Here is a 13,587-nt window from a genome sequence, read left to right on the forward strand (position 1 = left end):
GTCCTTTCCCTATGTCATCACGTTTCTTTCTCCAATGAGAACCTGTGAGTAGAAACCTCTGAAGGAACCAATGCTAGAGTAGGAAAATCTGAAATCTAATTAATGGATTGCTAGTGGGCTGCCGTCTATGGGGTCGCACAGAGTCAGACATGACTGAAGCGACTTAGCAGCAGCAGCAGCAGAGGCACAATGTGAAGTCTGAATGATAGAAGTGACACGGGGACCCATTCACTGAGGGCTTCATACATTTTTGTGAGTTTTACCTCCTGGAACATTAAATAAGTTCTCGTCCGTGAATATTGGGGAAATAACTTCTCAGGTTTCTGACAAAGGTAGGGTGAAAGGAATCACTTTGAAATACATAGGAGCATTCTATTCCTCATAAGAAGTTCTTTTGTGTGTTTTTTTTTTTTTTTTTTACAAAAATCAGAATGGACTTCGTTGTTGTTGAAATATAGTTAATGTGCAATAGTAAATAATTTATAGGTGTACAATATAATGATTCACAATTTTAAGGGTTATACTCCATTTAGAGTTACTATAAAATTTTGGCTATATTTCCTGTGTTGCTCAATATATCCCTGTAGCTTATTTCATACAGTATATTAGTAGTTTGCACCTCTTAACCCCTTACTTCTTTGTTGTTTCTCCTCCCTTTCCTCTCCTCACTGGTAACCACCAGTTTTTCCTCTATATCTGTGAGTCTGTTGCTTTTCTGTTTTATTTGCTGATTTCTTTTATTCTTGCTGCTGCTGCTGCCACCAAGTCGCTTCAGTCATGTCCGACTCCATGCGACCCCATAGATGGCAGCCCACCAGGCTCCGCCATCCCTGGGATACTCCAGGCAACAACACTGGAGTGGGTTGCCATTTCCTTCTCCAGTGCATGAAAGTGAAAAGTGAAAGTGAAGTCACTCAGTCATGTCCGACTTTTAGCAACCCCATGGACTGCAGCCTACCAGGCTCCTCCATACATGGATTTTCCAGGCAAGAGTACTGGAATGGGGTGCCATCGCCTTCTCCACTTTTCTTCTTAGGTTCTACAAATAAGTGGTATCACTCACCAGTCTTTCTCTGTTTCAGTTATTTCACTTAGCACAATACACTCCAAGTCCATCCATGTTGTTGCAGATGACAAAATGTCATTCTTTGCTATGACTGAGTAGTATTCCATCATATATATACTACTGCTTCTTTGCCATTCATCTATTGGTGGACACTTAAGTTGCTTCCATAACTTGGCAATTGTAAATAATAATCTATAAACATTAGGGTACATGTATCTTTTCAAATTCATGGGTGATTTTTGAGGGACTGTACACCCAGGAGTGGAATTTTTGGTTCACATGGTAGTTCTAATTTTAGTTTTTTGAGAAACCTCCATACTGTTTTCCACAGTGGCTACACCTGTTTATATCCCCATGAACAATGTATGAGAGTTCCCTTTTCTCCACATCACCACCAATACTTATTGTTTGTAATCCTTTTTTTGATGATAGCCATTTTAGTAAGTAGGAGGTGCTATGTGTTTGTGATTTAAATTTGCAATTCCCTGATGATTACTGATGTTGAGCATCTACTTACATAATCACTAGCCATCACTGACAATCTGCATGTCTTCTTTGGAAAAATGTTCTCCAGTTTAGTTCAGACCCCATGGACTGCAGCACACCAGGCTTCCCTGTCCATCATCAACTCCCAGAGCTTACTCAAACTCATGTCCATTGAGTTGGTGATGCCATCCAACCATCTCATCCTCTCTCATCCCCTTCTCCTCCTGCCTTCAATCTCTCCAGGTCTTCTGCCAATTTTTAAATTGAGTTGTTTTTTGATGTTGAGTTATATGAGATGATTATGTATTTTGGATATTAGCCACTTATTGGCTATTACATTTGCAAATATTTTATTATTCAGTATGTTGTATTTTCATTTTGTCAGTGGTTTCCTTTGCTGTTGGAAAGCTTTTAAACTGAAGGCAATTGTACCCCACTCCAGTACTGTTGCCTGGAAAATCCCATGGATGGAGGAGCCTCGTGGGCTACAGTCGTTGCACAGAGTCGGACACGACTGAACAACTTCACTTTCACTTTTCACTTTCATGCACTGGAGAAGGAAATGGCAACCCACTCCAGTGTTCTTGCCTGGAGAATCCCAGGGACGGGAGAGCCTGGTGGGCTGCCGTCTATGGGGTTGCACAGAGTTGGACACGACTGAAGCGACCTAGCAGCAGCAGCAGCAGGTCCCATTTATTATTTTTATTTCCTTTGCTTTAGGAGACAGAGCCCCTCCTTTCCCCCGCCCCATCCCCAAATAAAAAACTACTGCTGTGATTTATGTCAAAGAATGTTCTGCCTGTGTTTTCCTTTAAGAGTTAAACTGGTAACTGTGAAACGTACTTTGTGCATCTATAGATTTTTGTTTCTTAGACATTTCATATAAATGTAACAATAAAATATGAGGTCTTTTGTGTCTGTTTCTTTTATATTGTGATGTTTGCAAGGATCTTATATGTTGTAGCATTTTTCAGTATTTCATTTTTATGACTGAAATTCATTTGATAAATATAACATTATCTATATATTATATAGATACAATGTATTTTGTTTCTCAGTTGATAGATACTTTATTTTTCAAATTTTAGGGCTATGATAAATGGGTTTTTTTCATATATGAGTTTTTATGTGGACATATATTCTCAGTTCTTTTGGGTATATAGCTAGGGGTGGTATTGGTGGGTCATATGGTAAGTCAATGTTTAACATTTTGATGAACTGTTTTCAAAAGTGACTGTATCTTTTTTATAGACAGCAAGGTATGGGAGTCTATCAAAAATACATGAGGCTTCCAGTTTCTTCTAATTCTCACCAACACTTCTACTGTCATTTAATGATAGCCATACAAGTGGGCATGTAAAGGAACTCTCACTGAGTTTTATTTGCATTCCCTTGATGGCCCTTTGGTTGAGCATCTTTTTAAGTGTTTATGGCCATTTGAATATCTTCTTTGGATTAATTTATTTTCAAATACTTTGCTTATTTTGCAACTGAGATATTTTCCTTTTTATTATTAACTTGTAAGAGTTCTTTATATATTCCGGATACAAGTCTTTTAGCAGATATGTGGTTTGCATATATTTTCTCTTATGTCATGAGTTGTCTTTTTTCATTTTCTTGTTGGTATCATTAGAAATACAAAGCTTTTTTCTTTTAATTTTAATATTCAACCTCTCTTTCTCCTGTCTGTCTCCCTCCCTTCATCTTTCCTCCCCTTTCTTTTCCTTCTCTCCTTATTTTAATTTTAATTGACTTGCACTTTTCATTTGATAATTAAAACATCATTTCCTAAGCCAAAGTTATGAAGAACTACTTCAATGTTTTCTTCTAAAAGATTTTTAGCTTTAATGTTTACCTATTTGTCTATGATCCATTTGAGTTGATTTTTACATTTGTTGTGATAAATAAGGATCCAAGGTCACTTTTTAGAATGAGCTATTTAATTGTACCACCACCATTTATTGAAAAGAGAATACTATTCCCCCACTGAATTGTCTTGGCACTCTTGAAAAAATCAATTGACCATAAATGGACTTATTTTTGGATTCTCAATTCTATTAAACTGATGTTAATGTTTATCTTTATGCCAGTATCACCCTGACTTAAATACTGTAGGTTTGTAAAGTTTTTGAATAAGGAAATGTGAGTCCACCAAATTTTTATTTTTCAGATTGTTTTGGCTACTCAGAATCTCTTGCAATTTTGTATGAATTTTAAGATATCAGCTTTTTAATTTCTTCAAAAAAAGTTCCTTGGGATTTTATTAGGGATTGTTTGACTCTCTAGATTTGTTTGGGTATTATTGCCATTTTTAACAATTTTAAGTCTCCTGATCCAAGAACATGAGGTTCTTTCCATTTATTTAGATCATCTTCAATTTATTTTAGCTTTTTTTAGTTACAGTATACAAGTCTTGCAGACTTCCCTGGTGGCTCAGTGGTAAATAATCAGCCTGACTATGCAGGAAATGTGGGTTTGATCCCTGGAAGATCTCCTGGAGAAGGTAATGGCAACCCACTCCAATATTCTTGCTTGGAAATCCTATGGACTGAGGAGCCTGGACTACAGTCCATGGGGCTGCAAAAGAATCCTAAATGACTTAGTGACTAAGCAATAACAACATACAAGTTTAGTATTTGTTTTACTAAATTTATTCCATAATATTTTTCTTTTGATGCTATTATAGATGGAATTATATTCTTAAATTCTTTTTGAATTGTTCATTGCCAATGTATAGAAGTAAAATTGACTTTTGGATATTGCTGTCATACTGAACTTGTTAGTTGTAATATTAGTAGTTTTTTAATGTAGTCCTTAGATTTTCCATAGAGTGTATCACATAATCTACAAGTGGAGGAAATTTTACATCTTCCTTAGTAATTGTGACCCTTTTTTTCTCTTTTGCTTGGTGATGTGCATTGGCTAGAACCTCCAGCACAATGTTGAGTAGATGGAGAAAGAAAAGACATCTTTGCCTTGCTCCTAATCTTAGAAAGAAAGCTTTAAGTACATTGTTAGGTGTAGGATTTTTATAGATAATCTTTATAATATTGAAGCCATTCCTTCTGTTCTGAATTTGTCGAATCAAGAAAGGTTGCTGAAACTTAACTACTTTTTCTCCATTTATTGAGATGATCATGTAGTTTTTGCCCTATATTCTATTAATTTGGCATACTGCATTAATTACTTTTTATGTTAAATAAACTTTGCTTTCCTAGAATAATTCAACTTGGTCATGATGTATATAATACTTTAATATAAGGTTGGATTCAGATCACTAGTATTTTGATGTTGGTCTAAAGATTTATTTTGTTGTCTTTGGTTTTGGTATTAAGGTACTACTAGCCTCTTAGAATGAAATGAAATGTGCTCCTTCCTCTTCTGTTTTTTGAGAGGGTAAGAATTTGTGAATAATTGGCATAAATTCTTTTTTAAATGTTTGGAATAATTCCCTAGTGAAGGCATCTGGTTGAATGGTGTTTCCTAAAATATCAGCGTCCAATCACCATAATCTGTTAATGTGACCTTTTAGAAAAAGGGTCTTTGCAGTTGTGATTAAGTATCCTGAGATGAGAACAGATCCTAGATTATCTGTAAAGTCCCTGGATGCCATCACAAATGCCCTTATTAAAAAAAAAAAAAAGGTAGCATGAGATTCCACATACACACAAATGGGAAGAAGAGAAGATAATGTGAAGATGGAGGCAGATAAGTAAAGGAATGCTGGCAGCTATCCAGAAGCTGAAAGAGGCAATAAACAGATTCTGTCTTATAGCTTCTGAAGGGAATGCAGCTCTGCTGACATCCTGATTTCAGCTTAACAAAGGTAATTTTGAATTAATGGCTTCTAAAGTTGTAAAGAGAATATTTTTTGTTGTTTTCAGCCAACAAGTTTGTGATAAGTTTTAAAATAGTCACAGGAATCTAATATACCACTTATACCTAGGGTTTTATTTGTATGAAAACATTAAACTACTGACTTGATTTCCTTACTTGTTATAGGATTATTCAGATTTTCAGTTTCTTCTTGGGTCAGTATGAGTAGTTTTCCACTTTATAAGAATTTATTCATTTCATCTAAATTATATAATTTTGGCATTATATAATCCTTTATATTTCTATAAATTTGCTTATGTATTTTCATTTTTTATTTTAGTAATGTGAGTCCATTCTTTTTCTCTCCCTCTCACTTTTTTCATGGGGAAATCAATCTAAAATTTTCTCAATTTTGCTGGTCATCTCAAAAAAATCAACTTTGTTTTTGTTGATTTTTCTCTATTTTTCTATTTCCACTTTCATTTACATCTACTTTAATCTTTATTACCACTTTTTTTCTTCTGGGTTTCAGTCAGTTCAGTCACTCAGTCATGTCTGAGACTTTTCAACCCCATGGACTGCAGCACGCCAGGCTTCCCTGTCCATCACCAGCTCCGAGAGTTTGCTCGAACTCATGCCCATCCAGTCAGTGATGCCATCCAACAGTCTCGTTCTCTATTATCCTCTCTGCTCCTGCCTTCAATCCCTCCCAGCATCAGGGTCTTTCCAATGAGTTAGTTCTTCTCATAAGGAGGCCTAAGTATTGGAACTTCAGCTTCAGCATCAGTCCTTCCAATGAATATTCAGGACTGATTTCCTTTAGGATGGACTGGTTGGATCTCCTTACAGTCCAAGGGACTCTCAAAAGTCTTCTCCAACACCACAGTTCAAAAGCATCAATTTGGTGTTTAGCACTTTTTACGGTCCAACTGTCACATCTATACTGGAAAAACCATAGCTTTGACTATGTGGGTATTTGTGGGTAGTGTAGTGTCTCTGCTTTTTAATATGCTAAGTTGGTCATACCTTTTCTTCCAAGAAGCAAATGTCTTTTAATTTCATGGCTGCAGTCACCATCTGCAGTGATTTTGGAGTGCAAGAAAATAAAGTCTGTCACTATGTCCATCGTTTCCCCATCTATTTGCCATGAAGTGGTGGGACCAGATGTCATGATCTTAGTTTTTTGAATGTTGAGTTTTAAGCCAACTTTTTCACTCTCCTCTTTCACTTTCATCAAGATGCTCTTTAGTTCTTTGCTTTCTGCCATAAGGCTGGGGTCATCTGTGTAACTGAGGTTATTGATAGATATCCCAGAAATCTTGATTCCAGCTTGTGATTCATCCAGACTGGCATTTCACATGGTGTACTCTACATATAAGTTAAATAAGCACGGTGACATTATACAGCCTTGATGTACTCCTTTCTCAATTTGGAACCAGCCTGTTGTTCCATCTCTGGTTCTAACTGCTGCTTCTTGACCTGCATACAGATTTCTCAGGAGTCAGGTAAGGTGGTCTGATCTTCCCATCTCTTTCAGAATTTCCCACAGTTTATTGTGATCCACACAGTCAAAGGCTTTGTTGTAGTCAGTGAAGCAGAAGTAGATGTTTTTCTGGAACTCTCTTGCTTTTTCTATGATCCAGCGGATGTTGGCAATTTGATCTGTGGTTCCTCTGCCTTTTCTAAATTCAGCTTGAACATCTGGAAGTTCTTGGTTCACATACTGTTAAAGCCTGGCTTGGAGAATTTGAGTATTTGCTAGCGTGTAAGATGAGTGCAATTGTGTGCTAGTTTGATCGTTCTTTGGCATTGCCTTTCTTTGGGATTGGGGTGAAAACTGACCTTTTCCAGTCCTGTGGCCACTACTGAGTTTTCCAGATTTGCTGGCATATTGAGTGCAGCACTTTAACAGCAGCGTCTTTTAGGATTTAAAGTAGCCCAGCTGGAATTCCATCACCACTAATTTTGTTTGTAGTGATGCTTCCTAAGGCCCACTTGACTTCACATTCTGGGATGTCTGGCTATAGATGAGTGATCACACCATTATGGTTATCTGGGTCATGAAGACCTTTTTTATACAGTTCTTCTGTGTATTCGTGTTACCTCTTCTTAATTTCTTATGTTGCTGTTATGGCCTTACTGTTTCTGTCCTTGATTCTGCCCATCTTTGCATGAAATGTTCCCGTGGTATCTCTGACTTTCTTGAGGAAATCTCTAGTCTTTACCATCCTTTTGTTTTCCTCTGCTTCTTTGCATTGATCACTGAGGAAGGCTTTCTTACCTCTTCTTGCTATTCATTGGCACTCTGCATTCAGATGGGTATATCTTTCCTTTTCTCTTTTGCCTTTCACTTCTTTTTTTCTCAGCTATTTGTAAGGCCTCTTCAGACAACCATTTTTCCTTTTTGCATTTCTTCCTCTTGTGGATGGTTTTGATCACTGCCTCCTGTACAGTGTTACGGACCTCCATCCATAGTTCTTCAGGCACTCTATCTCTCAGATCTAATCCCTTGAATCTATTTGTCACTTCCACTGTATAATCGTAAGGAGTTTGATTTAGGTCATAGCTGAATGGTCTAGTGGTTTTCCCTACTTTCTTCAATGTAAGTCTGGATGTGGCAATAAGGAGTTCAAGACCTGAGCCACAGTCAGTTCCCAGTCTTGTTTTTGCTGACTGTATAGAGCGTCTCCATCTTTGGCTACAAGGAATGTAATCAATCTGGTTTCAGTATTAACCATCTGGTGATGTCCAAGTGTAGAGTCATTTCTTGTGTTGTTGGTAGAGGGTGTTTGCTTTGACCAGTGCATTTTCTTGGCAAAACTCTGTTAGCCTTTGCCCAGCTTCATTTTGTACTCCAAGGCCAAATTTGCCTCTTACTCCAGGTATCTCTTAACTTCCAACTTTTGCATTCCAGTCTCCTGTGATGAGAAGGACATTGTTTTTTGCTGTTAGTTCTAGAAGGTCTTATAGGTCTTCAGAAGACGGTTCAACTTCAGCTTCTTTGGCATTCATATTTAGAGCATAGACTTGGATATTGTGATATTGAAGAGTTTGCTTTGGATTTACCTTGGGTTACTGTTACATTGAATGGTTTGCCCTCTGTTGGGTTTTTATTTACCTTATTTTACTAGTTTGTTGAGGTGGAAGGTTATCTGAGAATTTTCATTTTAATATAGGTGTTTACAGTATAAATTTTGTTTTGACCAATGCTTTTGCTGAATCCCATGATTTATTTTTCTTTTCTGTCATCTTATATTTTTCTAATGTCACAGGTGATTTCTTCTTTGATCTATTAGTTATTTGGAAGTGTATGTCATTTCCACATATTTGTAACTGTTCAAAATTTCTTTCTACTACTGATTTCTAATTTAATTACATTGTGGTAAAGGGCATGCTTTGTATGATTCAGTATTTCTAAATTCACTTGACTATTGAATATCATTGACTATTGTTTGATAGCCTAGCAAATGGTCTATTCTATAAAATGTGGGCACTTGAGAAGAATACTTTTTTTCTGTCATTGGGTAGTCTCTTAGGATTGATTAATTTATAATGTTAGTGAAGTCTTGTATACGATTGTAGATCTTCTGCCCAACTCATTTCTTTTTGTTGTTTTTCAGTCACTAATTCATGTCCAATTCTTTGCAACCCTATGAACTGCAGTATACCAGGATTCCCTGTCCTTCACTATCTCCTGAAGTTTGCTCAAACTCATGTCCATTGAGTCCGTGACTCATCAATCTCATCCTCTGCTGCCCCCTTCTCTCCTGCTTTCAATCTTTCCCAGCATCAGGGTCTTTTCCAGTGAGTCAGCTCTTCCCATCAAGTGGCCCAGGAGCTTTAGCTTCAGCATCAGTCCTTGCAATGAATATTCAGGGTTGATTTCCTTTAGAATTGACTGGTTTGATCTCTTTGCTGTCCAAGGGACTCTCAAGAGTCTTCTCCAACACCACAGTTCAAAAGCATCAATTCTTCAGTACTCAACCCTCTTTATGGTGCAACTCTTACATATATGACTGCTGGAAAGTCCATAGCCTTAACTATATGGACCTTTGTCTGCAAAATGATGTCTCTGCTTTTTATTATTTTTTTCAATTAATTTATTCTAATTGGAGGATGATTACTTTACAATATTGTGATGTTTTTTGCTATACATCAGCATTAATCAGCCACAGATATGCATGTGGTTCCTCATCCTAAACCCCCTTCCACCTCCCTCCCTACCTATCCCTCTGGATTGTCCCACAGCACTGGTTTGGGTGCCTTGCTTCATGCATTGAACTTGGACTGGTCATCTATTTTGCATATGGTAATATACATGTTTCAATGCCATTCCCTCAAATCATCCCACCCTTGTCTTCTCCCACTGAGTCCAAAAATCTGTTCTTTACATCTGTGTCTTTTTTGCTGCCCTGCATATAGGATTATCATTACTGTCTTTCTGAATTCCATGTATATGTGTTAATATACAGTATTTGTCTTTCTCTTTCTGACTTACTTCACTCTGTATAATAGATTCCAGTTTCATACACCTCATTAGGACTAACTCAAATGCGTTCCTTTTTATGGCTGAATTTCTCTGCTTTTTAATATACTGACGTGGTTTGTCATAGCTTTTCTTCCAAGAAGCAAGTGTTTTTTAATTTCATAACTTCAGTCACCATCCCCAGTGATTTTGCAGTCCAAGAAAATAAAATCTGTCACAGCTCCCACTTTTTCACCATCTACTTGCCGTGAAGTGATGGGACTGGATGTCATGATCTTAGTTTTATCAACATATTCCTTTGGGAAGATATATACTAAGTTGCTCAGTTGTGTCCGACTCTTTGTGACCCCATGGGCTGTAACCCACCGGGCTGTTCTGTCCATGGGATTCTCCAGGCAGGAACACAGCTTCCTGACCTGGGGATTGAATCTCCATCTCCTACATTGGCAGGTGGATTCTTTACCACTGACCCACCTGGGAATCTTCTCTGTATATACACTATTTACTTATCCACTCAGTTATGAAGGACATCTTGGTTACTTCTAAGTTTGGTGGTTATAAGTAAACTTGCTATAAATATTAATGTGCAGGTTTTTGGATGGTCATAAATTTTCAATATATTTGGTTAAATACCAAGGAGCATAATCACTAGATCAGATTGCATAGTAAAACTCTGTTTGGTTTTGTAAGAAACTGCAAAACTATCTTCCAAAGTAGCTGTTGTTGTTGTTCACTTGCTCGGTCATGTCTGACTCTTTGTGACCCCATGGACTATAGCCCTCCAGGCTTCGCTGTCCTTCACTTTCTCCTGGAGTTTGCTCAAATTCATGTACATTGAGTTGCTGATCCCATCCAATCATCTCATTCTCTTTTGTCCCCTTTTCCTCCTGCCCTCAGTCTGTCAAAACATCAGGGTCTTTTTCATTGAGCTGGGTTTGCTTCTACATCTGGAAGTTCTCAGTTCACGTACTATTGAGAACTAGTTTGAAGATTTTCAGCATTAATTACCTTGCTCATATGTGAAATGAGGGCAGTTGTGCAGTAGTTTGAAAATTGTTTGGCATTGCCCTTTTTTGGGATTGGAATGAAAGTTGTACCATTTAATATTTCTACCAGCAATGAGTTAGATTTCCTATGCTCCACATCCTCCCCAGCATTTGTTATTGTCATTGTTTTGGATTTTCACCATTCTGATATGAGTGTAGTATATCTCCTTATTGCTTTTATTTTCATTTCCTTAATGATATATGGGGAGAAATATCAATAACCTCAGATATGCAGATGACACCACCCTTATGGCAGAAAGTGAAGAGGAAGAGCCTCTTGATGAAAGTGAAAGAGGAGAGTGAAAAAGGTGGCTTAAAACTCAACATTCAGAAAACTAAGATCATGGCACCTGGTCCCATCATTTCCTAGCAGATAGATGGGGAAACAGTGGAAACAGTGATAGACTTTATTTTGGGGGGCTTCAAAATCACTGCAGATGGTGACTGCAGCCATGAAATTAAAAGACTCTTGCTTCTTGAAAGAAAAGTTATGACCAACCTAGACAGCATATTAAAAAGCAGAGACATTACTTTGCCAACAAAGGTCCATCTAGTCAAAGCTAAGAGTTTTTCCAGTAGTCATGTATGGATGTGAGAGTTGGACTATAAAGAAAGCTGCGCACTGAAGAATCGATGCTTTTGAACTGTGGTGTTGGAGAAGACTCTTGAGAGTCCCTTGGGCTGCAAGGAGATCCAACCAGTCCATTCTAAAGGAAATCATTCCTGAATATTCATTGGAAGGACTGATGCTGAGACTAAAACCTCAATACTTTCACCACCTGATGCGAAGAACTGACTCATTTGAGAAGACCCTGATGCTGGGAAAGATTGAGGGTGGGTGAAGAAGGGGACGACAGAAGATGAGATGGTTGGATGGCATCACCAACTCAATGGACATGAGTTTGAGTAAACTCCGGGAGTTGTTGATGGGCTGGGAAGCCTGGCGTGCTGCAGTCCATGGGGTCACAAAGAGTTGGACACAACTGAGTGACTGAACTGAATTGAATTATAAATTGTATTGAATATCTTTTCATAAGTTTATTTGCCATCTAAGAGCAATATTGCATAGGAACCTGGAATGTCAGGTCCACGAATCAAGGCAAATTGGAAGTGGTCATACAGGAGATGGCAAGAGTGAATGTCGACATTCTAGGAATCAGCAAACTGAAATGGACTGGAATGGGTGAATTTAATATAGATGACTATTATAACTACTACTGTGGGTAGGAATCCCTCAGAAAAAATGGAGTAGCCATCATGGTCAACAAAAGAGTCTGAAATGCAGTACTTGGATGCAATCTCAAAAACAACAGAATGATCTCTGTTCGTTTCCAAGGCAAACCATTCAATATCACAGTAATCCAAGCCTATGCCCCAACCAGTAACGCTGAAGTAGCTGAAGTTGACCAGTTCTATGAAGACCTATAAGACCTTTTAGAACTAACACCCAAAAAAAGATGTCCTTTTCATTATAGGGGACTGGAATGCAAAAGTAGGAAGTCAAGAAACACCTGGAGTAACAGGCAAATTTGGCCTTGGAATACAGAATGAAGCAGGGCAAAGACTAATAGAGTTTTGCCAAGAAAATGCACAAGTCAAAACAAACACCCTCTTCCAACAACACAAGAGAAGACTCTACACATGGACATCACCAGATGGTCAACACCGAAATCAGATTGATTATATTCTTTGCAGCCAAAGATGGAGAAGCTCTACAGAGTCAGCAAAAACAAGACCAGGAGCTGACTGTGGCTCAGACCATGAACTCCTTATTGCCAAATTCAGACTTAAATTGAAGAAAGTAGGGAAAACCACTAGACCATTCAGGTATGACCTAAATCAAATCTCTTATGATTATACAGTGGAAGTGAGAAATAGATTTAAGGGCCTAGATCTGATAGATAGAGTGCCTGATGAACTATGGACAGAGGCTCGAGACATTGTACAGGAGACAGGGCTCAAGACCATCCCCATGGAAAAGAAATGCAAAAAAGCAAAATGGCTGTCTGGGGAGGCCTTACAAATAGCTGTGAAAAGAAGAGCAGGGAAAAGCAAAGGAGAAAAGGAAAGATATAAGCATCTGAATGCAGAGTTCCAAAGAATAGCAAGAAGAGATAAGAAAGCCTTCCTCACCAATCAATGCAAAGAAACAGAGGAAAACAACAGAATGGGAAAGACTAGAGATCTCTTCAAGAAAATTAGAGATACCAAAGGAAAATTTCATGCAAAGATGGGCTCGATAAAGGACAGAAATGGTATGGACCTAACAGAAGCAGAAGATATTAAGAAGAGATGGCAAAATACACAGAAGAACTGTACAAAAAAGATCTTCACGACCCAGATAATCATGATGGTGTGATCACTGACCTAGAGCCAGACATCCTGGAATGTGAAGTCAAATGGGCCTTAGAAAGTATTACTAGGAACAAAGCTAAGGGAGGTGATAGAATTCCAGTTGAGCTATTTCAAATCCTAAAAGATGATGCTGTGAAAGTGCTGCACTCAATATGCCAGCAAATTTGGAAAACTCAGCAGTGGCCACAGGACTGGAAAAGGTCAGTTTTCATTCCGATCCCAAAGAAAGGCAATGCCAAAGAATGCTCAAACTACTGCACAATTGCACTCATCTCACATGCTAGAAAAGTAATGCTCAAAATTCTCCAAGCCATGCTTCAGCAACACGTGAA

The 13,587-nt window shown here is 38.0% G+C and overlaps 1 protein-coding gene across 1 annotated transcript in view; it reads left to right on the forward strand.

Annotated features, from left to right (window-relative positions):
• Window positions 1–13,587, forward strand: part of LRRIQ3 (leucine-rich repeats and IQ motif containing 3) — a 199,693-nt gene that overhangs the window by 149,963 nt on the left and 36,143 nt on the right. The gene's annotated exons all lie outside the window — the stretch shown is intronic.

The sequence above is a fragment of the Bison bison genome, unplaced genomic scaffold (assembly GCF_000754665.1).
Source record: "Bison bison bison isolate TAMUID 2011002044 unplaced genomic scaffold, Bison_UMD1.0 scf7180017864283, whole genome shotgun sequence".
Classification (NCBI taxonomy): Eukaryota; Metazoa; Chordata; class Mammalia; order Artiodactyla; family Bovidae; genus Bison; species Bison bison.